This window comes from Plecotus auritus (genome assembly GCF_963455305.1).
Source record: "Plecotus auritus genome assembly, chromosome: 1".
Lineage (NCBI taxonomy): Eukaryota > Metazoa > Chordata > Mammalia > Chiroptera > Vespertilionidae > Plecotus > Plecotus auritus.
The window spans coordinates 68364179-68391137 of NC_137770.1; the positions used below are offsets into that span (position 1 = coordinate 68364179).

Below are 26959 nucleotides of genomic sequence, written 5' to 3' on the forward strand. Positions count from 1 at the left end.
ACTATGTTAAATTTCACCAAAACAGGTAATTAAGGTTGCTAGTCACTTGATCATAACACAAAATAGATTATCCTTTATTATTGAGTGGCCCAATATAATCAATCACAAGGGTCTTCAACACTGGAAATAGGAGGCAGAAGAGGAGAGTCAGAAGGGAGCTAGACTTTAAAAGATAATTAGAGAGTCACAACATTACTGGCTTTGAAAAAGGATGAAGGGGGCTACCTGCCAGGCTTGTGGAGATCTCTAGAAGCTGGAAAATACAAGGAAATGGATTTACCCCTAGAACCTCTAGAACCCTGCTGACACTTTAATTTTATCCCAATGTAACCTGTATTGAACTTCTGACCTACAGAACTATCCTATATAATAAAAAGCTAATATGCAAATGGTCATGAAGCCCTCACACCATCAGGCCAAAACGGCTCAGACACTCAACACTGGGGAGAGAGGAATGGGGACCAGCCAGGCACAAATGAGCTTGCAAGAGAGGAATGGGGACTAGCCAGGCTGTGGCCCAGGAGAGGGACAAGCTGCGCACCCCGTGGTCCCAGGAGCCAGCGGCTGCATCTGCACCTGCGGCCCCCGGAGGACAAGCCACATGCCCTGCGGTCCTGGGCACCAGCAGCTGCGCCTGTGCCTGTGGCCCGGGGGGAGGACAATCCGCATGCCCCATGGTCCCCGCAGTCCCGGGTGCCAGTGGCTGCGCCTGTACTTGTGGCCCTGGAGAGGAACAAGCTGCCTGCCTTGCGGTCCCAGGTGCCAGCGGCTGTGTCTGCACCTGCGGCCCAGAAGAGGGATAAGCCGCCCGCCAGGTGCCAACGGCTGTGCCTGCGCCTGCATCCCAGGAGAGGGACAAGCCACCTGCCCCGCGGTCCCGGGCACCTGGGGCTGCGGCCCAGGACAAGGACAAGCTGCCCACCCTGCAGTCCCAGGTGCCAGCACCTGCGCCTGCGGCTGCAGCCCGGGCAAAACTGCCCACCCACAGTCACCTGCGGCTGCAGCTGGCCCAGGCAAAGCTGGCCCAGGTCCTGGGTGCCTACGGCTGGCCAGGGGGAGGGAAGCCCGGGTCCTGGGTGCCTCTACGACTGGCCGGAGGAGGAAATCCTGGGTCCCGGGTGTGGGGCAGAGGCAGTTAGGGGTGATCAGGCCAGCAGGGGAGCAGTTAGGGGCAATCAGGCAGGCAGGCAGAGGTGGTTAGAGGCGATCAGACAGGAAGGTGAGTGGTTAGGAGCCAGCAGTCCCAGATTGCAAGAGGCAATCCCCCTAGGGATCCTGGATTGGAGAGGGTGCAGGCTGAGCTGAGGGACCCCCCTCCTGTGCACGAATTTTATGCACCAGGACTCTATATAATAAAAGCATAATATGCAAATTGATCAAATGGCGGGACAACTGTTTGGCAGGGGGCAAGGCCAGCGAGCAGACGGCACCAGGCCAGCCAAGGCTCGTGCCAGCAGGCAGAGGGAGGGGATGGCGATGGGGGCAGAGGGGTGATGGTGGGGAGGGTGGGACTCCCCCTAGAGGGAGGCCACAGGTGACGGCGGCGGGGGGCAGGGCCAGCCACTGGCCAGCTGGTGCCATCCCCTGATCAGCCACCAGTCACCTCCCTGTGGGGAGTGAGCCTAAGCCATCAATCGGACATCTCCTGAGGGCTCCCTGACTGCAAGAGGGCGCAGGCCGGGCTGAGGAACACCCCCGCCCCCCAGTGCACAAATTTTCGTACACCAAGCCTCTAGTAAGATAATAGATTTGTATTGTTTTAAGTTTGTGGTAATTTGTTACCATGGCAATAGGAAAGTAATGCACTACCCTTCAACCATCCTTTGTTTCATTCAAGCATGGAATGTCTCCAATGCTCTTGCTCATGCTTCTGCCTGGGATGTTCTATCCAATGACCTACTCATCTTTCAAGGCTCAGCCTAAATAATACCTTGAATTTAAAATCATTCACAATTCTACCTCCCATTCAACTTTCAGAAATTACAGTAATAACCTTTTCTCAATACAAAGCGCCCTCCTGCTATTTAGCACTTAATCCATTCTTGTATTAATCATTTCCCTTGACTTTATTGTATTGCAAACTCCAAACAGAAACTGTTATTCACAGAGAACACATAATAGGTCCCCAATAAATATTTGCAATTAATGAGAGTTCCTGTTGCTCCAAACATTTGTTGGTGTCAACATTCTGGATTTTGGCCTTCTAATAGGGATGTAGTGGTAATTTATTGTTTCTTTAATCTGTATTTCCTAGTGACATATAGAGTATCTTTTTATATGCTTATTTGTCATCCATATATCTTTGGTGAGGTGTCTGTTCAGATCCTTTGTCCATTTTTTAATCAAGCTGTTTTCTTCTTGACTTTTAAAGAGTTTTTTGCATATTTTGGATAACAGCCCTTTATCAGGTATGTCTTTTGCAAATATTTTCTTTAAATCTGTGGCTTTTCTCATTCTCTTGACAGAATTTTTTAAATGAAAACTTGAAGGGTACCTAAAATAGTGTGTGTTAATGGAAAGAGGGCAGGTTCTCTAATCTCCCACAAAGTTTTGACATTTATATGTATGGGCATCTTTCTGAAGGTTGCAGCAGTGGAAATAGCCAAGTATTTGATGTCAAAAGACATGTTTCAATAATAACTAAGACATTTACTAGTTAGGATTTTTCGGTTACAAGTAAAGAAGTCCAAACCTATTTAAACAAAACAAGGAATTTACTGACTCACTGAACTTGAAAATTCAAGAGTTGATCTGGCCAGCTTCAGGCATAGCTATATCTGTTTCCTCAGATAAAATCAGAATGTCTTGCCCTGGCCAGCATTGCTCGGTGGTTAGAGCGTCGGCCCACCACTTTCTCTCTCTCTCTCTCTCTCTCTCTCTCTCTCTCTCTCTCTCTCTCTCTCTCTTCCCCCCCCCCCTTTCTCTCCCTCCCTCTATCTATCTATCTCATTCCCCACTCGGATTCCCCCTGCATTAGCTTTACTCTAGCAGTTCTCTCTGGAAAATAGCTCCAAGGTTTCATGCTCCTTATATCTCTCAAGTGAAGCCCTCTCACTCCTAGAATTAATTTATTTATCTGTTTAAAAATAAAAACTCACTCTTGCATCTTGGCCACCAACATGTCATCCAGATTGAGGAAGACCTGGAAATTGTGGGGCCATGTGAGCCACAGCCACGGCCGCATCGGCAAGCACAGGAAGCACCCCGGGGGCTGCGGTAATGCTGGTGGCTTGCATCATCACAGGAAAACTTCGACAAATATCACCCAGGTTACTTTGGGAAAGTTGGTATGAGGCATTACCACTTAAAGAGGAACCAGAGCTTCTGCTCAACTGTCAACCTTGATAAACTGTGGACCCTGGTCAGTGAGCAGACACGGGTAAATGCTGCCAAAAGCAAGACTGGAGTTGCTCTTATAATTGGTGTGGTGCGATCAGGCTACTACAAAGTTCTGGGGAAGGGAAAGCTCCCAAAGCAGCCTGTCATTGTGAAGGCCAAATGCTTCAGCAGAAGAGCCGAGGAGAAGATTAAGGGTGTTGGCAGGGCCTGTGTCCTGGTAGCTTGAAGTCACATGGAGGGAAGTTCATAAAATGTCCACAAGTGAAAAATCAATCAATCAATCAAAATAACTCAAAATATTTGGATCCCATATCTACCTGTATACCAGTCTCTGCATCCAGGGGATGTAGAGAGTTCTCATGAGCCAGTGTGGGTCACATGTTAGCACAGGGAGGCAGAGTCTCATATATATATATATATATATATATATATATACACATATACATACATATAATTAATTTTTTTACAGAGAGGAAGGGAGAGGGAGAGAGAGTTAGAAACATCGATGAGAGAAACATCGATCAGCTGCCTCCTGCACACCTCCTACTGGGGATGTGCCCGCAACCAGGGTACATGCCCTTGACCGGAATCAAACCTGGGACCCCTCAGTCCGCAGGCCGACCAAGGCAGGAAGGCAGAGTCTCTTGACTGACAGTCCTGCTAGGAGTTATATAAAACCACAGGGCAGTTTCTTAAAGGAAAATCAGAGTCCTGTTACCAAAAAAAGGAAGGAAATTGTCCCAACCAAAGCAACAGATGTCAACTGCATCAGTTATGAGATTTTAGTCGAGCCCCTTAATCTCTCTGAGCCGTTGTTTTTTCCATCAGTAAACAAGGCATAAAACCAGACCCATCACTTGACATAGTTCTTGTGAGAATCAAACACTCTACAGAACATTTGTAGAAGATTTGTAAGCTGTGAGGCACCATTGCAAACAATAACAGTCCCCAAGTACTTACTATGTGCCAGAATAAATATTATTTCTGTTATTAGTGCCTTGATTTAATATATTCACCAACCTCACTGATGTTGGAAGGAGTTCAGAACAGGCACTGTGGCATGTGAATTATTTTGAGCTGAAAGCAATTGAGATGAGAGTTCATGAGAAACTTTTACCTCTCCTTAAATAATTTAAATTAGAGGCGTTGCCCACAATAAGAGTTATCACCAGAAATAGCTTTTTATGACTAATCTATAGGGCAGAGCAAACATCTAATTACCAATCATCAGCTCTTCCTGTCATCCTGAAAATGACTCTTCCTCCCTTCTGAAGACTCCCAGGTGCCTTATCGCACCCTTAGCTTGAAAATGCCTCATTTCCCTTTCTGTCCCTGAACCTCTCATGTATATGGCATCCCCATATGTATACATGTCATTAAATTTGGTTATTTTTTTCCTGTTAATCTGTCTTGTGTCAATTATTACAACAGCCAACAGAATCTTAAAAGGTAGAGGAAAGTTTATTCCTACCCTACAGTTTTTTTTTTTTAATTGATTTTTAGAGTGAGAGGAAGAAAGAGAGAGACGTCATTGTGAGATTGCCTTTCATATGCACCAAGATGAGGGGTCAAACCTGCAACCTGGGCATGTGCCCTGGCTGGGAATTGAACCGGTGAGCTTTCAGTGCACAGGACAAAACTAACTGAGTCACACCAGCCAGGGCTACAGTTTCTTAACTAGGCTTTAGGCTTCTCAAATAACCTGTCAACCATAATTTATTTCTTAACTAGAGTTCCATGGTGGGATAAGAGAGACTAAAAGGTTTAAATAAATATCAGAGTTTGGAAATTACATGTTTTGTTACAAACTCACTTCTTTTGTACAAATCAATGTCTTCAAATAAGGGGTTTTTTAGGGGTAAAGCTCCACTGGCTGAGCTGGCAGCTGAAGTTCCAGACTTGCACAGGTAGAAAACCAGGTCCTGAAGTACAGAGAACACCACCAAACCAAGGTTTTATTGACCATCAATGCCACTTTCAATGTTTTGCTTTTATTGGGGGACAGAGGTGGAGAATGAGGTGTCTTACTTTCTTCTTCTTTTAGTATTATAATGTCTGACTCATGATGTTATTCATGAGTAAACAAATGTTCATAATATTAAGTGGTAATCATTGGAAATATCAGTGCTTCTGGAATATTATTAAAAGTAGTGGCAAAATTTTATTGATTCAAAGAACTTTACATCTTTATATACTTTTTATTGAATTTAATGAGATTACATTGATTAATAGGTTTCATCTGTATGTTGTATTGTATGTTCACCTCCCACAGTATAGTCTCCTTCCGTCACCATTTATCCCCCCTTTGCCCTCTTCTATCTGCTCCCATCCCTTTCCCTCTGGTAATCACTATGCTGTTGTCTGTGTCTATGAGGTTTTTTTGTTTGGGTTTGTTTTTTGTTTTTTGCTTAAAAGCTTCCCACCCACCACCCTGACAGCTGTCAGTCTGTTCTCTGTATATATGAGTCTGCTTCTATTTTGATGATTACAGTATAAATGAAATCATACTGTATTTGTCTTTTTTTGGGGGGGGGGGCTTATTTCACTTGGCATAATACCCTCTAGGTCCAGCCTCTCAAAAAAGGTAAGATTTCCTTATTTTTCATGGTTGAGTAATATTCCATTGTGTAAATGTACCAAACTTTTGACCCACTCATCTACTGAGGGGCACTTGGTCTGCTTCCAAATCTTGACCATTGTAAATGATGCTGCAATGAACATAGAGGTGTATATATTCTTTCAAATCCGTGTTTCTGGTTTCTTTGGATATATTCCCAGAAGTGGAATCTCTGGGTCATAAGACAGTTCCATTTTTAATTTTTAGAGGAAACTCCATACTGCTTCCCACAGTGACTGCACCAATCTGAATTCCTGTCAGCAGTGCACAAGGGTTCCCTTTTCTCCACATCCTTGTCAATACTTGATGTTTGTTAATATATTGATGGTAGCCATTCTGACAAGTATGAGGTGATAATCTCATTGTGGTTTTAATTTGCATGTCTCTGATGATTAGTGACATTGAGCATCTTTTCATATGTCTATTGGCCATCTCTGTGTCCTTTTTGGAGAAGTATCTATTCGGGTCCTCAGCCCATTTTTAAATTCAATTATTGTGTTTTTTGTTGTTGAGTTGCTTGAATGATTTTACATTTTAAAATCCTTTTTTTCATATGTTTATGGTGGTTCAAAAGACAATTTTTTAAAAAGCCCTAAACCATAACTTCAGGGTTTTTACAAAATTAATTAGTTCATATTACTGTGTAGATATCAAAAAGAGCACCAACACTATTGCTTTATTCACTTTCTATGTGATGCAGAAAGTGGGATTTTATTGACTAAGAGGCCCGGTGCACGAAATTTGTGCACTGAGCGGGGGGGGGGTCCCTCAGCCCGGCCTGCACCCTCTTGCAGTCCAGGAGCCCTCAGGGGATGTCCGACTGACGGCTAAGCCATCAGTTGGCATCCTTAGTGCTGCTATGGAGGCAGGAGAGGCTCCTGCCACCTCCGCTGCGCTCGCCAGCCTGGAACCTGGCTTCTGGCTGAGTGGTCCTCCCCCTGTGGGAGTGCACTGACCACCAGGGAGCAGCTCCTGCATTGAGCGTCTGCCCCTGGTGGTCAGTGCATGTCATAGCAACCAGTCGTTCCGCTGTTTGGTCAATTTGCATATTAGTCTTTTATTATATAGGATGTGCAGCATAAATTATTCCAGTCCTCAGTTTCTCTTTTAGGATGAATTTATTTAAACTACTTACTATGCCGAAACCGGTTTGGCTCAGTGGATAGAGTGTCGGCCTGCGGACTGAAAGGTCCCAGGTTCGATTCCGGTCAAGGACACGTACCTTGGTTGCGGGCACATCCCCAGTAGGAGGTGTGCAGGAGGCAGCTGATCGATGTTTCTCTCTCATCGATGTTTCTAACTCTCTATCCCTCTCCCTTCCTCTCTGTAAAATATCAATAAAATATATTTTAAAAAAATAAAAAAAATAAACTACTTACTTATTTTAGTCATGCTTCACTCAGAATTACTAAAAGTAGTACATGAATTAGCTTTCTAAAAAGTCCTTATTTTTTACTTAGACTATTTTCTTTGAAGTGTTTCTGTTGCTAAATATGAATAATTTCCAAAGATTCTCCAGGCCAGATGGTGAGAGAGAAATATAAAAATTCAATTTCTTTGTAACATGATGAGGCCAAGTTACAGAGCTCAGTCTCTAATTCCTTTTTCAATTTAAAAATTCCAGAGGATCAAGTCATTTTAAAATTATTGCCCTAGTCTTTGGCCTTCCTGTAAATTTCTTGTCAACATCTTTTCAATCATTTAATGAAAGTGCTCTGTCTTTAAAATTAATAATTAACTTACCTTCATCTTAAAGTATTTTTTTCTAAACTATTCATTTAATTTACTAGATGAATTAGCATATTTAAAAGCATTAATTTTTATTAATACCTGTTAAAAACAAGACAACAAGCCCAGGAATATAACACAGCCATTAAAAAAAAAAAGAAGAAAACCTTGCCATCTGCAACAACATGGATATGCTGAGTGAATTAACTCAGACAAAGAAAGACAAATGCCATATGATTTCCCTTATATATGGAATCTAAAAATAATAATTAAAAAAGTCATAGATATAGAGAACATTTTGACAGTTGCCAGATGGGAAGCGGGAGGGGGGGTAGGTGAATGGGTGAAAAATGGGTAGAAATAAGGGGAAGGGATTAAGGAGTACAAATTGGTAGTTATAAAACAGTCACAGGGATGTAAAGTACAGCACAAGGAATATATCAATAATATTGTAATAACTATGTGTGATGACAGATGGGTACTAGATTTATTGGGGTGATCACTTTTTAAGTTATATAAATGTCTATTACTATGTTATACACCTGAAACTAATATAATATTGTAGTCAGCTGTAATCTATATATATAAAAGCCTAAGCGACCAGCTGACCGTTCAACCGGCCCACCTGTAGCTATGATGCGCACTGACCACCAGGGGGCAGACACTCATCACAAGAGTGGAAACCACAGGCATGGAAACATGGAACACACTGATGAATCTCAGAGGGAAGAGGGAGAGGGGAGGGTGGGAAGAGATTAACCAAAGATCTTATATGCATACTAGAGGCCTGGTGCAAGGATTCATGCACCATGGGGTACCTCGGCCTGGCCTGTGCCCTCTTGCAATCCAGGACACTTCAGGGGATGTCAAAGAGCCAGTTTTGGCCCAATTCCCGCAGGCCAGGCCGAGGGACCCCACTGGTGCACGAATCCATGCACTGGGCCTCTAATTGAAAAATTAAAAATTACTCAAAATTTAAAAAAAAGAAAATCAGGCCCAAAATGGAGTCAGTTGTGTTAAGTTCCATGTCACCAAACAGAGACTGAATTACGGTTTGGCTCTCCCAGAAATGGAATTTTAAACCAGTCAACCAGGAATCACTTGATCAGCACAAGTTACGTAATCTGCCTGACAGACTTCTCCCATCCCCTAAGGAAAATAACTTTGCAATAATCAACTCACTTCTTTGCCAGTGTAAATTCCTTTTTCCTGCTTTCTTCTGCCTACAAAAGTCTTCCACTTTGTACAGCTCCTCAGAGCTCCTTTCTATCTACTAGATTAGATGCTGCCCAATTCGAACTGATTTTTGCTCAGATAAACTCATAAAAATCTTATACCTCTGGGGGAAAGCAGAGTGTGCCAAACCCAAAATGTGGCTTTTTGGGGATGTTAATTATTTTAAGCAGGTTATTTGTACAAACTTAAAAGCTCAGGAAACACCTTTGACCTTCCCCCTAACAGGCCTAAAAGAATTGGTAGAAAGCCTGCTCCAGGAGGAGAGCGATCATCACAGATAACCATATGAACTTCGTGTGATACACAGGGAGGAAGCTAGCAAGGCCCATTTGATCAAAGTCCTCTCTGTGGCCCTTTGTTGAAGATGCTCCAGCAAACATTTATTTATCAAACATTTGCTTTTTCGTCCCCATGTGAATTGCCTTCCAAACCACACCACTCACCTTTCTCCTTAGTTCAAGTGGCATATAAGCTTCAACTGCCGGATATGTCCTGGGATCTCATATTCTTATGAAATCCTCATATATACATACTTAATAAATCTGTTTATTTTCTCCTGTTAAATATCTCCTGTCAATCTGATTGTCAGACTAGCCAGAAGAATTTAGAAGGGTAAAAGGAAAATTATTTTTCCTCCCCCATACCTCAGTTTATCTTTTGACGCAGCTAAAGATTTCAGAAGGCATTTTTCCTTTTAAAGTTTTGGAAAAGTCTCTATTATGTATTCCTGGGAGAGGGAGGATAGACACTAATGTAATTTATTTGAAGAGATAAATATAATCTGTCCTCATAAACCTAGTGGAACTAATTCTTTACCATCAGTGACTACTGCAGGATTTTGCCAGTCCTGGTTGCCCTCAGACCATTCCTCGACTTTCCCTGATAAACTCTCTCACAGGGACTGTGTTCCGTGGTCCCTGTGTCAGCAAGCTTCCAGCTGGGTTTGACCAGTGGTGAGACTGGAGGCTAGAAGAGTGGAAGGGGGGATAGCAAAGAAGAAGGAAGCCTTCCATTTTACTCAGTAAATGGGTTGGAATCTGAAATGTGCTGCCTCCAGAACCAAAGAAATCTATGAGGTGTTGTGCCTTCTTCTTAGTGGTGGGAGAAACAACTGCAATAATGTGTCCCTTACTTTAGAGGGAATGTCCCAGTATACCCAGACTACTGGACTTCTAAAACTTTGAAAGGCCTCTATTATGTATTCCCAGGGGATGTGTGAGGAGAAGGAGGGGGGAAATAGACACTAATTTATTTGAAGAGATAATGAGCAGTGATATCTCCCATTTTCTGAAGCACAAGTATCTTTCCAAAGTCACCAGCATGCTTGTTACTTCCTGTCCATCAAGTCTAAAGAAGCCATAAATATAATGAACCAACGTAATATTCTGTGTCTCCAGATGGTCCAGATCCCTTTAAACTATATTATGCCAGAGGATGAAAGTTAACATAGCCCTAGAACAACATAAAGGTATTCTGCTGTGTCCATCCCACAGGAACACAAACTGCTTCGTATTCTCTGTTCTTATCAGGATGAAAAAGAATGCATTCATCATGTCAACAGTCTGTCCAGAGACCATGATAATCTCTGGCAGGGATACATCTGACACAGCAGACTTCACCTATTGATCTCTGAATCTGAAAACTGACTCCAATACAGAAACTGGCATCACAACTTCTTATTTGGATAGCTGCCCTCAGCCTCCTGATCATCCATTCTTGATTTCTTTTTATTTTATAGATTGAGCAACACTCAAAATGCTTATTGGTTGTCCATTTATATTGCCCCAAGACACACAATCTCTTAGCCATCTTCATAGTTCTCTCTCTGTCAGACTCCCCTGAGGGATCATTCTGCCTTTCTTCCTAGGATAATTGCACCTACTTTGCTTCTGATGGTTTTAGTCCTACCACTGGTCTCTGTTAATTTTTTAAAAAAATAATATATTTTTATTGATTTCAGAGAGGAAGGGAGAGTGATAGATAGAAAGAAACATCAATGATAGGAGAATCACTGATGGGCTGCACCCTACACTGGGGTTGCAGGCATGCACCCTAACCGGAAATTGAACTGTGACCTCCTGGTTCATAGGTCAGTGCTCAACTACTGAGCCACACCAGCCGGGCCCATTTAAACCATTCTTAAATGTATAGTTCTGTGGCAGTAAGTACATTCACATTGTTGTGCAACCATCACCATCTACTCCAGCTACCTCATATAAGTGGAATCTTATCTAATAAAAGAGTAATATGCAAATTGACTGTCACACCAAGACACAAGATGGCCGCTCATGTGGTCAAAGATGGCTGCCCCCATGTGGACACATGATGGCTGCCACAAGATGGCTTGCAGGGGAGGGCTGCTGTGGGAAGTTAGGGGTGACCAGGCCAGCAGAGAAGGGCTGTTGGGGGTGACCAGGCTGGCAGAGGAGGGCAGTTGGGGGAGACCAGGCCAGCAAGGGAGGGCAGTTGGGGTGACCCAGGCCTGCAGGGGAGGGCAGTTGGGGGGGACCAGGCCTGTAGGGGAGGGCAGTTGTGGGCAATCAGGCAAGCAGGGAGGGCAGTTAGGGGTGACCAGGCTGGCAGAGGAGGGCAGTTGGGGGGGCAGGCCTGCATGAGAGAGCAGTTGGGGGGGACCAGGCCTGCAGGAGAGGGCAGTTGGGGGGGACCAGGCCTGCAGTGGAGGTCAGTTGTGGGGGGACCAGGCCTGCAGTGGAGGACAGTTGTGGGGGACCCAGGCCTTCAGGGGAGAGCAGTTGTGGGGGACCAGGCCTGCATGGGAGGGCAGTTGTGGGGGACCAGGCCTGTAGGGGAGGGCAGTTAGGAGCCAGCAGTCCTGGATTGTGAGAGGAATGTCCGACCGCCCGTTTAGGCCTGATCCCACTGGGGTCCCAGATTGGAGAGAGTGCAGGCTGGGCTGACTGACACCCCCTCTCCCCCGTGCACGAATTTCGTGCACTGGCCCTCTAGTCATACAATATTTGTCCATTTATGATTGGATTATTTCACTTAGTATATCTTCAAAGACAATGCTATGTTGTAGCATGTGTCAGAATTTCCTTTCTTTTTAAGGCTGAATAGTATTCCATTGCATACATATCCCACATTTGTTTATCCACTCATTCATCAATGGACTTTTGGGTTGCTTCTACTTTTAGGCTATAGTGAATAATGCTACTATGAATATGGGTGTACAAATATTTAAGTTCCTGCTTTCACTTCCTTTTGATTATATATTTGGAAGTTGAATGCCTGGCTTTTATGGTAACTTTATGTTTAATTTTTTGAGAAATTGCTACATCATTTTCCACAGCAGCTGCACCACTTCCCATTCCCACCAGCAATGCACAAAGGTTCTAATTTCTCTACATCCTTGTCAACACTAATTTTCTCCTTTTTTCTAGTAATACAGCCATCCAAATGAATGTGAAATGGTATCTCATTGTGTTTTTAATATGCATTTCTCTGATGATTAATGATGTTGAGTATGTTTCATTTGCTTATTGGTTATTTGTATATCTGCTATGGAGAATCTATTCAATTCTTTTGTCCATTTTTAAATTAATTTTTTGTTGTTAAGCTGTAAAGAGTTCTTTATATATTCTGATTATCAATCCCTTATCAGATATATGATTTGCAAATATTTTCTCCCATTCCATGGGTTGCTTTTTGACTATTGGTAAATATCTTTTGATGCACAAAAGTTTTACATTTTGATGGAGTAGAACTTACCTATATTTCTTGCCTGAGTTTTAGTGTCATATCTAAGAAATCACTGCCAAATCCAATATCATGAAGATCTTCCCCTACGTTTTTTTCTATGAGTTTTATAGCTTTAGCTCTTATGTTTAGGTCTTTGATCTATGTTGACTTGATTTTTGTATATGGTGTAAAGTAAGGGTCCAAACTCAATTTTGTTTTTTTTTTTGTTTGTTTGTTTTGCATGTGGATATCCAGTTTTCCCAACACCATTTATTTATTTATTTACTAGAGGCCCAGTGCATGAAATTAATGCACGGGGGGGAGGGCTGGGAGGGGGGAGGAGAGGGTGTCCCTCAGCCCAGCCTGCACCATCTCTAATCTGGAACCCCTCAAGGAATGTCCAACTGCCAGACGGGCAGTCCGACATCCCTCTCACAATCCAGGACTGCTGGCTCCCAACTGCTCACCTGCCTGCCTTCCTGATTGCCCCAAAATGCTTCTACCTGCCAGCCTGATCACCCCCTAACACCACCCCCCCCAGCCTGATTGATGCCTAACTGCTCTCCTGCCAGCCTGTTTTCCCCTAACTGCCCTCCCCTGCAGGCCTGGTCACCCCTAACTGCCCTCCCCTGCAGGCCTGGTCCCCCCCAACTGCCCTTCCCCGCAGGCCCGGTCACCCCCAACTTCCCTCCTCTGCCAACCTGGTCACCCCTAACTGCCCTCCCCTGCAGGCTTGATCGCCCCCAACTGCCCTCCCTTGCAGGCCTGGTCCCTCCCAACTGCCCTCCCCTTCTGGCCATCTTGTGGTGGCCATCTTGTGTCCACATGGGGGCAGCCATCTTGTGTGTTGGAGTGATGGTCAATTTGCATATTACTCTTTTATTAGATAGGCTAGAGGCCTGGTGCATGGGTGGGGGCCAGCTGGTTTGCCCTGAAGGATTTCCCGGATCAGGGTGGGGGTTCCCTTGGGGCGTGGGGCGGCCTGGGTGAGGGGCCTGTGGTGGTTTGCAGGCCAGCCATACGCCCTGGCAACCCAAGCAGAGGCCCTGGTAGCTGGGATTTATTTATCTTCTATAATTGAAACTTTGTAGCCTTGAGCAGAGCCAAGCCTCCTGCTTGCTCTGTGGCTGCAGCCATTTTTGTTGGGATTTATTTATCTTCTATAATTGAAACTTTGTAGCCTTAAGTGGAGGCCAAGGCAGGCCAGGGCTGCGGAAGCGTGGCTTCCTCCATCGCTGGGGGCAACTCAAGCCTCCGGCTCTCTCCAGCTCCTTGGCTGCCGCCATTTTTGTTGGGATTTATTTATCTTCTATAATTGAAACTTTGTAGCCTTGAGTGGAGGCCTGGGCCAGCCAGGGTGTGCGGAAAGCTTGGCTTCCTCCATTGCTGGGGAAACCCAAGCCTCCTGCTCACTCTATGGCTGCAGCCATCTTGGTTGGGTTAATTTGCATACTTGCTCCTGATTGGCTTGTGGGCGTGGCTTGTGGGTGTAGTGGAGTGGTGGTTAATTTGCATATTACTCTTTTATTAGATAGGATTTATTTATTTTTTTAATTTAATAAATCTTTATTGTTCAGATTATTACAATTGTTCCTCTTTTTTCCCCCATAGCTCCCCTCCACCGGGTTCCCACCCCATCCTCTGCCCTTACCCCCCCACTGTCCTCATCCATAGGTGTATGATTTTTGTCCAGTCTCTTCCCGCACCCCCCACACCCCTTTCCCACCGAGAATTGTCAGTCCACTCCCTCTCTATGCCCCTGATTCTATTATATTCACCAGTTTATTCTGCTCATCAGATTTTTTTATTCACTTGATTTTTAGATTCACTTGTTGATAGATATGTATTTGTTGTTCATAATTTTTATCTTTACCTTTTTCTTCTTCTTCCTCTTAAAGAATACCTTTCAGCATTTCATATAATACTGGTTTGGCAGTGATGAACTCCTTTAGCTTTTTCTTATCTGTGAAGCTCTTTATCTGACCTTCAATTCTGAATGATAGCTTTGCTGGGTAGAGTAATCTTGGTTGTAGGTTCTTGCTATTCATCACTTTAAATATTTCTTGCCACTCCCGTCTGGCCTGCATAGTTTCTGTTGAGAAATCAGCTGACAGTCGTATGGGTGCTCCCTTGTAGGTAACTAACTGTTTTTCTCTTGCTGCTTTTAATATTCTCTCTTTATCTTTTGCTCTTGGCATTTTAATTATGATGTGTCTTGGTGTGGTCCTCTTTGGATTCCTTTTGTTTGGGGTTCTGTGCGCTTCCTGGACTTGTAAGTCTATTTCTTTCACCAGGTGGGGGAAGTTTACATCATTATTTCTTCAAATAGGTTTTCAGTATCTTGCTCTCTCTCTTCTCCTGGCACCCCCATAATTCTGATGTTGGTATGCTTGAAGTTGTCCCAGAGGCTCCTTATGCTTTCTTCATATTTTTTTATTTTTATTATTTTTTTTTTTTTTTTGCTTTTCCGGTTGAGTGTTTTTTGCTTCTTTGTATTTCAAATCTTTGACTTGATTCTTGCGATCCTCTAGTCTGCTGTTACATCTCTGTATAATATTTTTTATTTCAGTCAGTGTATGCTTAATTTCTAGTTGGTCCTTTTTCATATCCTCAAGGGTCTCCTAAATTTATCAGCCTTTTCTAGGAAATTATTGAAAAACCTTATAACTGTGGTTTTGAACTCTATATCCAGTCATTTGCTTTCCTCCAGTTCTTTCATTTGTGATCTGTTTCTTTGTCTCCGCATTTTGGCTGCTTCTCTGAGTTGATAGAGTGGCTTTGTGTGCTAGGTGTCCTATAGGGCCCAGTGGCTCAGCCTCCACAGTTACCTGAGGTGGATACTCTTGGTGCACCCCTTTGTGGTCTGTGTGCACAGTCTTGTTGTAGTTAAGCCTTGATTGTTGTTGGTATCACTGGGAGGAATTGACCTCCAGGACAATTGGCTGTGAGGATCAGCGGTGTCTACGCTGGGTGAACTTCTGTGCTGGAGACACTCTTATGAGACAAGACTTGCAAAAGCCTCTGTGCTCAGCTTGGATGGGGCGGAGTCTCAGGGCGGAGCTGACAGCATTGGTTTCCTGTCAGCCCTGCCCTCATAGGCCCCTATGTCTCAGTGTCCCATGGTAATCGCTGCAAGGACCTCTGAGAGAAAGCCGCCCTTGAGTTCCGCCCACTACCAGACAGTCCAGTTTCTCCCCGAATGAGTCTGGGTCCCCAGAGTCTCGCCCGGAATTGTAGTTCAGTGCTGTCGGGAGCTTTTGTCTCCCTCTTGCTTGAGAAAGCCAGCCACTCACTCAGTTGCCAGTCTTCTCCACGTGCGTGTCTCGGTACCTCTGCCTCCTGCAGCTCTTCTGAGTCTCAGTGTGCTTTTCTCTTTCCTTCTACTTGTAGAATTTCCACTCAGCCAGCCTTCCTGTGGTTCTGGATGATGTCCGTTTTGTCTTTTAGTTGTAGTTTTGAAATTGTTGTGAGAGGCAGCAGTTTAGGTGTTTACCTATGCCGCCATCTTGGTTTCTCCCTTCGGATTTATTTATTTTTTATAAATTTTATTGATTTTTTACAGAGAGGAAGGGAGAGGGATGGAGAATTAGAAACATCAATGAGAGCGAAACATCGATCAGCTGCCTCCTGCACACTCCCTACTGGGTATGTGCCCGCAACCAAGGTACATGCCCTTGACCCGAATCAAACCTGGGACCCTTGAGTTCGCAGACCAATGCTCTATCCACTGAGCCAAACCGGTTAGGGCCAAACACCATTTACTAAAAAGACTACCCATTTCCCATTTAATAGCCTTGACACTCTTGTTGAAAATCATTTGACCATATATGTGAGAGTTTGTTTCTGGACTCTATTCTATCCCATTGGTCTACATGTCTTATCTTTATGCCAGAACCACACTGTTTTGATAACTGTAGTTCTGTAGTAAGTTTCAAAATTGTGAATTGTGAGATCTCCAACTTTGTTCTTCTTTTTCAAGATTATTTTGCCCATTCAGGGTCCCTCTATATAAATTTTAGGATGGACTTTTCTATATATGCAAAAACTGTTGAGGTTTTGATAGCGATCACATTGAATCTATAGATTACTTTGGGTAGTGTTAACATCTTAAAATCTACACCTAACACATGTACATTTGGGCTTTCCTCACCTCCACAGGAAACTTTTTTTTTCTTTTTTTTTATTCTTTTTTTTAAATAAGGAAACTTTTTTTTTTAAATATATTTTATTGATTTTTTACAGAGAGGAAGGAAGAGGGATAGATAGTCAGAAACATCGATGAGAAACATCGATCAGCTGCCTCCTGCACACCTCCTACTGGGGATGTGCCCGCAACCAAGTTACATGCCCTTGACCGGAATCGAACCTGGGACCTTTCAGTCCGCAGGCTGACGCTCTATCCACTGAGCCAAACCGGTTTTGGCAATAAGAAAACTTTTTAATGACAAGTGTTATATCTTGATTGTGGTAATACACAAGTGGTATATTTTTCAAAATTCATAGAACTATATACTTAAAATGAGTTTATTTTATTACATGTAAATTATATCTCAATAAATTGATTAAAAGCTTTTAAAAGATACCATAGACTGGGTGCTGGAGAAGCCTGTGTCAGTGGAGACAGAAGGGGAAATAGGGCCCCAAGAAAAGCCTGTTCTCTTTAGCCAAAGGATCTAGAAAGGAACAGCCTAATGAGACAGAAAGCTGAACACAATTACAGGCCATTAGGCCTCTCCCTATGGAACCAACATAACTTATATTCTTTCTTGATTTTTTGGATATTTTATTCTCTGAATTTCTTCTAGATTTTCAGCTACCTCTTCTAAGTCTGTCCTAAGCCTTAGTGTCTTCTCCTAATTTTCAGTAGGCTTCAGCCTCATTTAAATGAAAGTAATAACCTGGTTCCCACTATCCAACAATCCAAACCCACACCCAAACTCACAAGCAGGCTCTAAATTACTCTCGCATCTCCAGGCCTCCTTACATTTGCTCATGTAGTTCACTCAACCTGAAATAAATTTCTCCATTTGCCAAAATCCTTGTTAACCTTCAAGTCCTAACTTAAGATCTCTGTTGAGCTTTCTCATATCTCCCGATTAGAATAAATGCCCCTTCCTCTGTTCTGGGTTTGCCTCATTATGCCCCCTGCAGTAAAAGCCAAGGTCCTTTGGCCTAGGAATTGAATCTGTTTCTTTTATATATACCACCTGCCAATGCCCTGGATTAACTTGAGGAATGAATGAGTAATTTGGCCTTCAAATTATAGGAGACTCCTATAATATCATAGGACTCCTATAATTTTATAAAGCTCCTATAGCTTTAGGGGACACATTAGACATGGGAGAAAAGTGTGGTCCATTATAGAGGTGTTCTCTCTTTTCCGCGTCCAGCACGGAAAAGGAACAGGTCCGGTTCCTGAGTGGAGGAGCTGGGGATTAAGAAATAAAAGAAAAAGAGAGACCAGATAGAAAGATAGAAACAAAGCTGGGAGCCAGGTGGGACTCCATCCTCTCTGATGGAGAGGCAGGGACCCCGGAGCCCACGCAGCACATTTATTTTATACCCCCAAATACCAGGAAGTATCACCAAAACTTAGGATCAAAGGAGCTTATTTACATTCTTGAGTAGGCCCTAGTATTCCTGGTGCTTGCCTGGATTTACATATCAAAGCCCACTTCCCGGCACTTGGACAAAGGTAAAAGTCAGTACTGATAACACCCCCCACCTCTTTGGGGAGGGCCTAACCAAGACGCAGCTCTGCCAGTCGCCTCGGGCTCAGCTGACAACAATTTAAAGAAATGCCCATGTGCCTTCCCAGGCAGCCCTCTACAGTCCATAAGTATGTGCTTAGGGCTGTGGAGGTGAGGAAAGCCCAAATGTACATGTGTTAGGCGTAGATTTCAAGTATGTTCATTGAAGGAAACTTGGAGGTCTGGTGGGGAGGTGTTGGGTAGGTATGTTTGTAAGGGTATTGGAGGAATATGTGGAGATAAAAACAAAAGATTAGGAATGTTTGATATACCAAGAAATTGAGGGGGAGATGTGGGACAATGAGGAGTGATCAACATGCAAAAGACTCAGTTTGGCCCTAGATGTTTTGGCTCAGTGGATAGAGCATCGGCCTGTGGAATTCCCAGGTTCAATTCCAGCCAGTGCACATGCCTGGATTGCAGGCTCGAACCCCACTAAGAGGTGTGCAGGGGGGCAGTTGATCAATGATTCTCTCTCATCATTGATGTTTCTATCTCTCTCTCCCTCTTCCTTCCTCTCTGAAATCAATAAAAATAAATTTAAAAAATTTTTCTATTTTTAAAAATTCCAAAAATGCTAGAACTCCTAAAATTAACTGTCTAAAGATGAAACAAACAAAAATGTAATAATTATTTGGAGTCAGTAGTAATTACTGTCCTACTTTATCAGCTGGGTAAATGCACATGATGGTAGCAGAGGCATTTAAAATGCTAGCTGCTATAACAGATTCATCCTTAGAATCTCCAAGTCTTAACTAATTAAATGTTTATTTCTCGTTCAACATACAGTCCTGTGGAGGTTAGCAGGTTGTAGGGGCTCTGCTTTACATGATCAATCAGGGGCACAGGCTCCTTCTATTGTATGTCTGTGCCTTACTCTATGTTCTCAGAGTTCTCTCCATTTACCTGACAGATTGGAAAAGCATGTGAAAATTACTTATACTTTTTATTGGGCAAACCTAGAAGTGGCACATATCACTTTTTAAAGTTTTATTGGCCAGACTCAGCAGAAGGCCTCACGTAACTGCAAGCTATATGCCCCAAGGAAGACAGGCACAAGGATATTGACAAGAATGAACAGTCTATGTGGAAACATCCCAAAGAGGGAGAGGGAGGAGAGGGAACTCTCAAAACCCAACAAAAGAGGGATGTTAAACTTACTATGACATCTAGAATATAATCTGCACTAATAAAAGAAAAACATGCAAATTAATCATCACTCCGCTATGCCCACAAGCCACGCCCACCAGCCAATCAGGAGTGAGTATGCAAATTAACCCAACCAAGATGGCAGCCGGCCACGGAGCTGGAGCAAGGAGGAGGCTTGGGTTGTCCCAGCGATGGAGGAAGCCAAGCTTCCCACCCGCCCTGGCCGGCCCCGGCCTCCGTTCAAGGCTACAAAGTTTCAATTATAGAAGATAAATAAATCCTAGATACTTGCTTCCAGCCAGCCCTGGCCTCTGCTTAAGGAGGTGCTGAAAAAAAAGAAAAAGAAAAAGAAAAAAAGGATGGGCTGGGACCTTGGGTCGCCGGGGGGTGATCAGGCCAGGATGGGATGGCAGGGGCTGTTGGGGTTAAGCAGACCAGCAGGGGGGCCAGTTGGGGGTGAGCAGGCCATCAGTGGAGGTCAGTTGGAGGTGATCAGGACAGTGTGGGGGGGGGCAGTTTGGAGTGATCAGGTTAGCAGGGGAACAGTTGGGGATGAGCAGGCCAGTGGGGAGGGAAGTTGGGAGTGAGCAGGCCAGAAAGAGGGGGGCAGTTGGGGGTGAGCAGGCTGGTACAGGGGGCATTTGGGGGCAAGCAGGCTGGCAGCGGGGGGCAGTTGGAGGTGAGCAGGCCGGCAGGCAGAGTGGTTAGGGGCAATCAGGCAGGCAGGCAGGCAGGCAGGTGAGCAGCTGGAGCCAGCAGTCCCGGATTGTGAGAGGGATGTCTGACTGCCGGTTTAGGCCCGAACCCTGTAAACCGGCAGTAGGACATCCTTCAAGGGGTCCCAGATTAGAGAGGGTGCAGGCTGGGCTGAGGAACACCCCTTCCCCCCACACCCCATGCACGAATTTTGTGCACCAGGCCACTAGTATAGTATAATGGATCACTACTAGGTAAAATATATATGTATATTTATTGTAAATAATCAAAGGATCACAATATTTTAATATCTAAAGTTTATTGTAAAGAGAGAGAGAAAAAAGAGTAAAGGAAGATAAACTTAGTTCATAATTGTGCTTAATGTGAATGGGGATAGCGGGGGTCCATGGTTCCTGTTCTGGTTACTGATTGCTATGTAACAAACTACCTCCAAGCCATTTTATGGGTCATGAATTTAAGCAGAACTCACCTGGAGAAATCTGTTCCATGAGGTTTTGATGGAGGATACTTGGCATTCATCTGGTGGATTAACTGTTCTGGAAGGTCCAAGATGGTTCATTCATATGTCTCACATCTTGGCTACAAGACCAAGCTCAGTGGGAACTGTTGACTAGAGCATCTACACATGGCTTCTCTAGCTAGCATGGTGGTCTCAGGGTAGATGGACTTCTCATATTACATCAGGCTTCCTAGAAAGTGGGGGTGGCTATACTTACATCAGACAAAATAGAGTTCAAATAAAAAACTGTCACAAGAGAAAAAGAAGAGTATTATATAATGAAGAAATGTCAATACACCAGGAAGATATAACAATTATAAATATAATATGAACTCAATATCAGAGCACCTAAATATGTCAAGCAAACTGACAGAACTGAGGAAGAAATAGACAGCAATATAGTAATAGTAGAGGACTTCAGTTCCCAACCTTCAATAACAGAACATCCAGATAGAAGATCAACATGGAAACAGAGAACTGGAAAAACACCGTAGATCAAATTGACCTAACAGACACATACAAAGCATTCTACTCAACAGCAATAGAATACACATTTTTCTAAGGACACACAGCTCTTTCCCCAGGAGAGATCTCATGTTAGGACACAAAACCAGACTTAACAAGTTTAAGAAGACTGAAATCATATCAAGTATCTTTTACAACCACAATGGAATAAAACTGGAAATCAACAATAAAGGAAAACTAGAAAATTCACAAATACATGAAAATTAAACAACAACCCTCTTAAAAAACCATTGGTCAGCCCTAACCAGTTTGGCTCAGAGCGTCGGCCTGTGGACTGAAGGGCCCCAGTTCAGTTCCGGTCAAGGGCATGTACCTTGGTTGTGGGCACATCCCCAGTAGCGAGTGTGCAAGAGGCAACTGATCAATGTTTCTCTCTCATCGATGGTTCTAACTCTCTATCCCTCTCCCTCTCCTTCTCCCTTCCTCTCTGTAAAAAATCAATAAAATATATTTTTTAAAAAACCATTGGTCAAAGAATAAATTAAAAAAGGAAATTAAAAAGTACCTCAAGACAAACAAAAATGGAAACACAACATTCCAATACTTATTCTACATTCAATATTTAGTACTGAAGCAGTATTAAGAGGGCAATAAATGCCTATATTAAAAAAGAAGGAAGATCTCAAATAAACAACCTAATTTTATACCTCAAAGCTAGAAAAAGAACAAACTCAGCCCAAAGTTAGCAAAAGGATGGAAATAACAAAAACTTAAAGCAGAAATAAATGAAATAGAAAAGCAATAGAAAAAAACAACAAAACTAAGAATACATATTTAAAAAGATAAATAAAATTGACAAACCCTTAGTTAGACTAAGTAAGGTAAAAAGAGAATCTATCCTATCTAATAAAAGAGTAATATGCAAATTAACCATCACTCTGCTACGCCCACCAGCCACGCCCACCAGCCAATCAGGAGCGAATATGCAAATAAACTCAACCAAGATGGCTACCGCCACAGCAGGAGGGAGGCTTGGGTTTCCCCGGCAATGGAGGAAGCCAAGCTTCTGCAGCCCTGGCTGGCCCAAGCCTCTGCTTAAGGCTACAAAGTTTCAATTACAGAAGATACATATATCCCAATAGAAATGGCTGCCACCACAGAGCAAGCAGAAGGCTTGGCTCCGCTCCAGGCTACAAAGTTTCAATTGTAGAAGATAAATAAACCCCAGATACCAGGGCCTCCGCTTGGGTCACCAGGGGGCGTGGCTAGCCTGCAAACCACCACAGGCCCCTCACCCAGGCCACCCCACGCCCCAAGGGAACCCCCACCCTGATCCAGGATACCCTTCAGGGCAAACCAGCTGGCCCCCACCCATGCACCAGGCCTCTAGCCTATCTAATAAAAGAGTAATATGCAGATTGACCATCACTCCAACACACAAGATGTCTGCCCCCATGTGGTCAAAGATCCTTCCCCCATGTGGACACAAGATGGCCAGCAGGGGAGGGCAGTTGGGAGGGACCAGGCCTGCAAGGGAGGGCAGTTGTGGGTGATCAGGCCAGCAGGGGAGAGCAGTTGGGAGGGACCAGGCCTGCAAGGGAGGGCAGTTGTGGGCAATCAGGCCAGCAGGGGAGGGCAGTTGGGAGAAATCAGGCCTGCAAGGGAGGGCAGTTGGGGGTGATCAAGCCTGAAGGGGAGGGCAGTTAGGTGTGACCAAGCCAGCAGAGGAGGGAAGTTGGGGGCAACCAGGCCTGCAGGGAAAAGCAGTTGGGAGGGACTCAGGCCTGCAGGGGAGAGCAGTTGGGGAGGACCAGGCCTGCAGGGGAGGGCAGTTAGGGGTGACCAGGCCTGCAGGGGAGGGCAGTTAGGGTTGACCAGGCCTGCAGGGTAGGGCAGTTAGGGGTGACCAGGCCTGCAGGGGAGGGCAGTTATGGGAAAACAGGCTGGCAGGGGACCAGTTAGGCATCAATCAGGCTGGCAGGGGAGTGGTTAGGGGGTGATCAGGCTGGCAGGCAGAAGCGTTTAGGGGCAATCAGCAAGGCAGGCAGGCGAGCAGTTGGGAGCCAGCAGTCCTGGATTGTGAGAGGGATGTTCGACTGCCCGTTTAGGCCCGATCCCACCGGGATTGGGCTTAAACGGGCAGTCGGACATCCCTCGAGGGGTCCCAGATTGGAGAGGGTGCAGGCTGGGCTGAGGGACAGACACCCCTGTGCACGAATTTCGTGCACCGGGCCTCTAGTATATATATAAAAGACTAATATGCAAAGTGTCCCCTCAGGAGTTTGATTGCTTGCTATGATGTGCACTGACCACCAGGGGGTGGCACAGAATAAAGGAAGGCCCTGGCCGGCAGCCGGAAGGCCCTAATAAACTCTGATTGCCAGCCAGGCCAAGGAACCCTACCCGTGTACAGATTTCATGCACCGGGCCTCTAGTATATATAAAAGCCTAAGCAATCGGTCAACCGGTCAACCTGTCAACCAGTCACTATGACACACAATGACCACCAGGAGACAGGTGCTCAACACAGGAGCTGCCCCATGGTCATCAGTGCACCGCCACTCAGCTGACCGATGGACACCAGACACGGGGCTCACGGCTGGCTGCCACAGCCCAGAGCCAGCAGCGGAGCGGCAGTGAGCCCACTGGGAGGCAGGTGCAACGGGGTCGGGATGAGCAGGAGCAGCAGGCAGCATTGGACTGCCGGTTTCAGCTGATCTCCACAGGCCATGCCAAGGGACCCCACCGGTGCATGAATGCACCAAGTCTCTAGTATGCAAATAAAATCAGAAATGGAAGAAGAGATTTTATAATTGATGCCATAGAAATTTTTAAAAATATCATAAAAGGCTTCCATGAACACTTACACACCAACAAACTGCATAAACTAGAATAGATAAATTCCTAGAAACATACAAACCTACCAAGACTAAAGCATAAAGGAATAAAAAGTCTGAATAGATCTATAACTAGTATGGATATTGGGTCAGTGCTCAAAACTCTCCCAAGAAAGAAAATCCCAGGATCAGATGGCTACACTGGCAAATTCTCCCAAACAGTTAAAGAAGAATTAATGTTGCCCTGACCAGTGTGGCTCAGTTGGTTGAGCATCATCCTGTGCACTGGAAGGTCTGACTGGTTTGATTACCAGTCAGAGTACATGATCGGGTTGGGGTTTGATCCCGGTGGGGGTGTGTGTGGATGTTTCTCTCCCATCAATGTTCTCTCTCTCCCTCTCCCCTCTACTCTCTTTAAAATCAATAAAAACATTTAAAGAAAGAAGAATTAACATCAATCCTTTTCAAATTCTTCCAAAAAATTAGAGGGGACACTTCCAAACTCATTTTATGAGGCCAGCATTACCCTGAAAACAAAGGCACCACACGAAAACAAAATTATAGGCCAATATCCCTGATGAATAGAGGTGCAAAATCCTCAACAAAATACTAGCAACTGAATCCATCAGTACATTAAAAAGATCACATTAAAAAGATCAAGTGGGCCAAAACCGGTTTGGCTCAGTGGATAGAGCGTCGGCCTTTGGACTGAAAGGTCCCAGGTTCAATTCCAGTCAAGGGCATGTACCTTGGTTGCGGGCACATCCCCAGTGGGGGGTGTGCAGGAGGCAGCTGATCGATGTTTCTAGCTCTCTATCCCTCTCCCTTCCTCTCTGTAAAAATATCAATAAAATATATTTAAAAAAAAAAAAAAAAGATCAAGTGGGATTGATCCTTGTGATGCAAGGATGGTTCAGCATATGAAAATCAATTAATGTGATACACCTCATTAACAGAATAAAAATCACATGTCATTTCAATGGATACAGAAAAATCATTAGACAAAATTTAACACCCTTTCATGATAAAATAAAAAAACTCTCAACAAAGTAGGAATAAAAGGAAATTGCCTCACCATAATAAAGCCCAACAAGTGTTTTTGCAATATTGTGAAGAAATTGAAACTTTTGCAGTGTTGGTGGAAATGCAAAATGGTAGAGCTGCTATGGAAAACAGTATGGAGATCCCTCAAAAAATTAAAAATAGAACTACCATATGAACCAGCAATCCCACTTAATGTTGGAATTTTATCTGCCTCCAAAACAGAAAGTTAAAATCTTTCATGTAACAGATAACGCTGCAGTAAAGCCAGGATTCTTCTTTACGCTGCTCACTGTCACCCAGGGCAGTACATGAACGTCACAGCAAAAAACTATTGGTAAAGGTTTACAAGGAAGCAATGAAAAGATAGGGATTTAAAGGCCAACCTGCTACTTATGGTCAAATGAAAACCCACAGGAGACCTGGAGCTATTTCAACCGGTGATGTTGCCAGAGTCCAGCCTGGAACTAAAATACCTGGGAAAATAAGCACAGATACGACAGCATACAGACTGGAAGTATGGACACAAGGACAATAAAATGGACATTAAAAAATGTTCATTAATGATCAGAGATTCTAAATACCCTGCATATAAGGATTTCTGTGAAATTTTACTATTCCCTATGTGCTTTTCCTGATGAAGAGGACCAACCAGAAAACTTTTATGATGAAAGTATGTGTCAAGCCAGTGCGCCTTCTATTACATCTGCCTTACTCACTGGACATGGCAGAACTTCCTATATTCTGTGAACTTTGTTAAGCCAGCACAGTAAGATAATCAGGAACTATATCCTACTTTCTTAGTCAAAGTAACACCACACTTGTCATCTTTGTCCAGGCCTTAACTATATCACTCATCCTCTAACTGAATTTTGTTAGAAAAATTACCACTTAAATCAATTAAGTAAATTGAATACACTAAATTAATTTTTTAAATATTTTTTATTAATTTCAGAGAGGAAAGAAGAGGGAGAGAGAGATAGAAACATCGATGATGAGAATCATTGATCGGCAGCCACCTGCACGCCCCACACTGGGGATTGAGCCGGCAACCCCAGCATGTGTCCTGACCAGGAATAGAACCATGACCTTTTGGTTCATAGGTAGACACTCAGTCATACCGAGCCAAGCCAGCCAGGTTGAATACACTAAATTTAGATGGACTGGCAGTTTTCATATCAGTAAAATCTCTCCAATTTGCAGAATTCATTCTTTTTACTAAAATATCACAACTTATCTTAAGGTGTATATAAATTTAACTTCTTTCATTAAAAAAAATAAACCAAAGAACTTGTATGCATATATGCATAACCCATGGACACAGACAATAAGGTGGTAAAGGCCTGGGGCTGGAGGCAGGGCGGGCTAGACGGGGGTTAATGGGGGTAAAAGAGGCACATATATAATATTTTCAAAATAAATATTAAAAAACAAACAAACAGGTAAGTTCTAGAGGCCTTCCATACAAAATTTTTGTACACTTAAACTTTTGTTAAGCGGGTAAATCTCAGGTTGTGTTCTTTCCACAGTAAAATAAAACACAGAAATAACTGAACTGCTAAAAGGATCCTAACAAGTATCAGGGTTAGTAAGGACTCCAAATAATGGGAGGAATACCTTGTTACAATCATCAGATACTGGATTTGGGGATTTGAATCCCACATACAACTTGGTGACATTTGCTCAAAACCAAGCAGAGGAAGGAAATCTAACAACATTCAAAAAACAGCTTGAATCAACTTTTGGTCAGCTCTGTGGTGACATCAAGTCACAAGAGTAGAGCAATTCAATTCACTAACTTCCCTTTCGTAAAAATGCTGAGAAGCCGGTAGTTTCCTCGCTACAAGTCAGTGTAAGATCCTGACTTTCCTACATAAACAAT

General features: G+C 43.8%; 1 pseudogene across 1 annotated transcript; it reads left to right on the plus strand.

The window, feature by feature from the left end:
• The first annotated feature begins 3119 nt into the window (after positions 1-3119).
• Positions 3120-3565, plus strand: LOC308253352 (large ribosomal subunit protein uL15-like; annotated as a pseudogene). The gene has a single exon. The product of its transcript is annotated as a large ribosomal subunit protein uL15-like (transcript).
• Positions 3566-26959: the final 23394 nt, after the last annotated feature.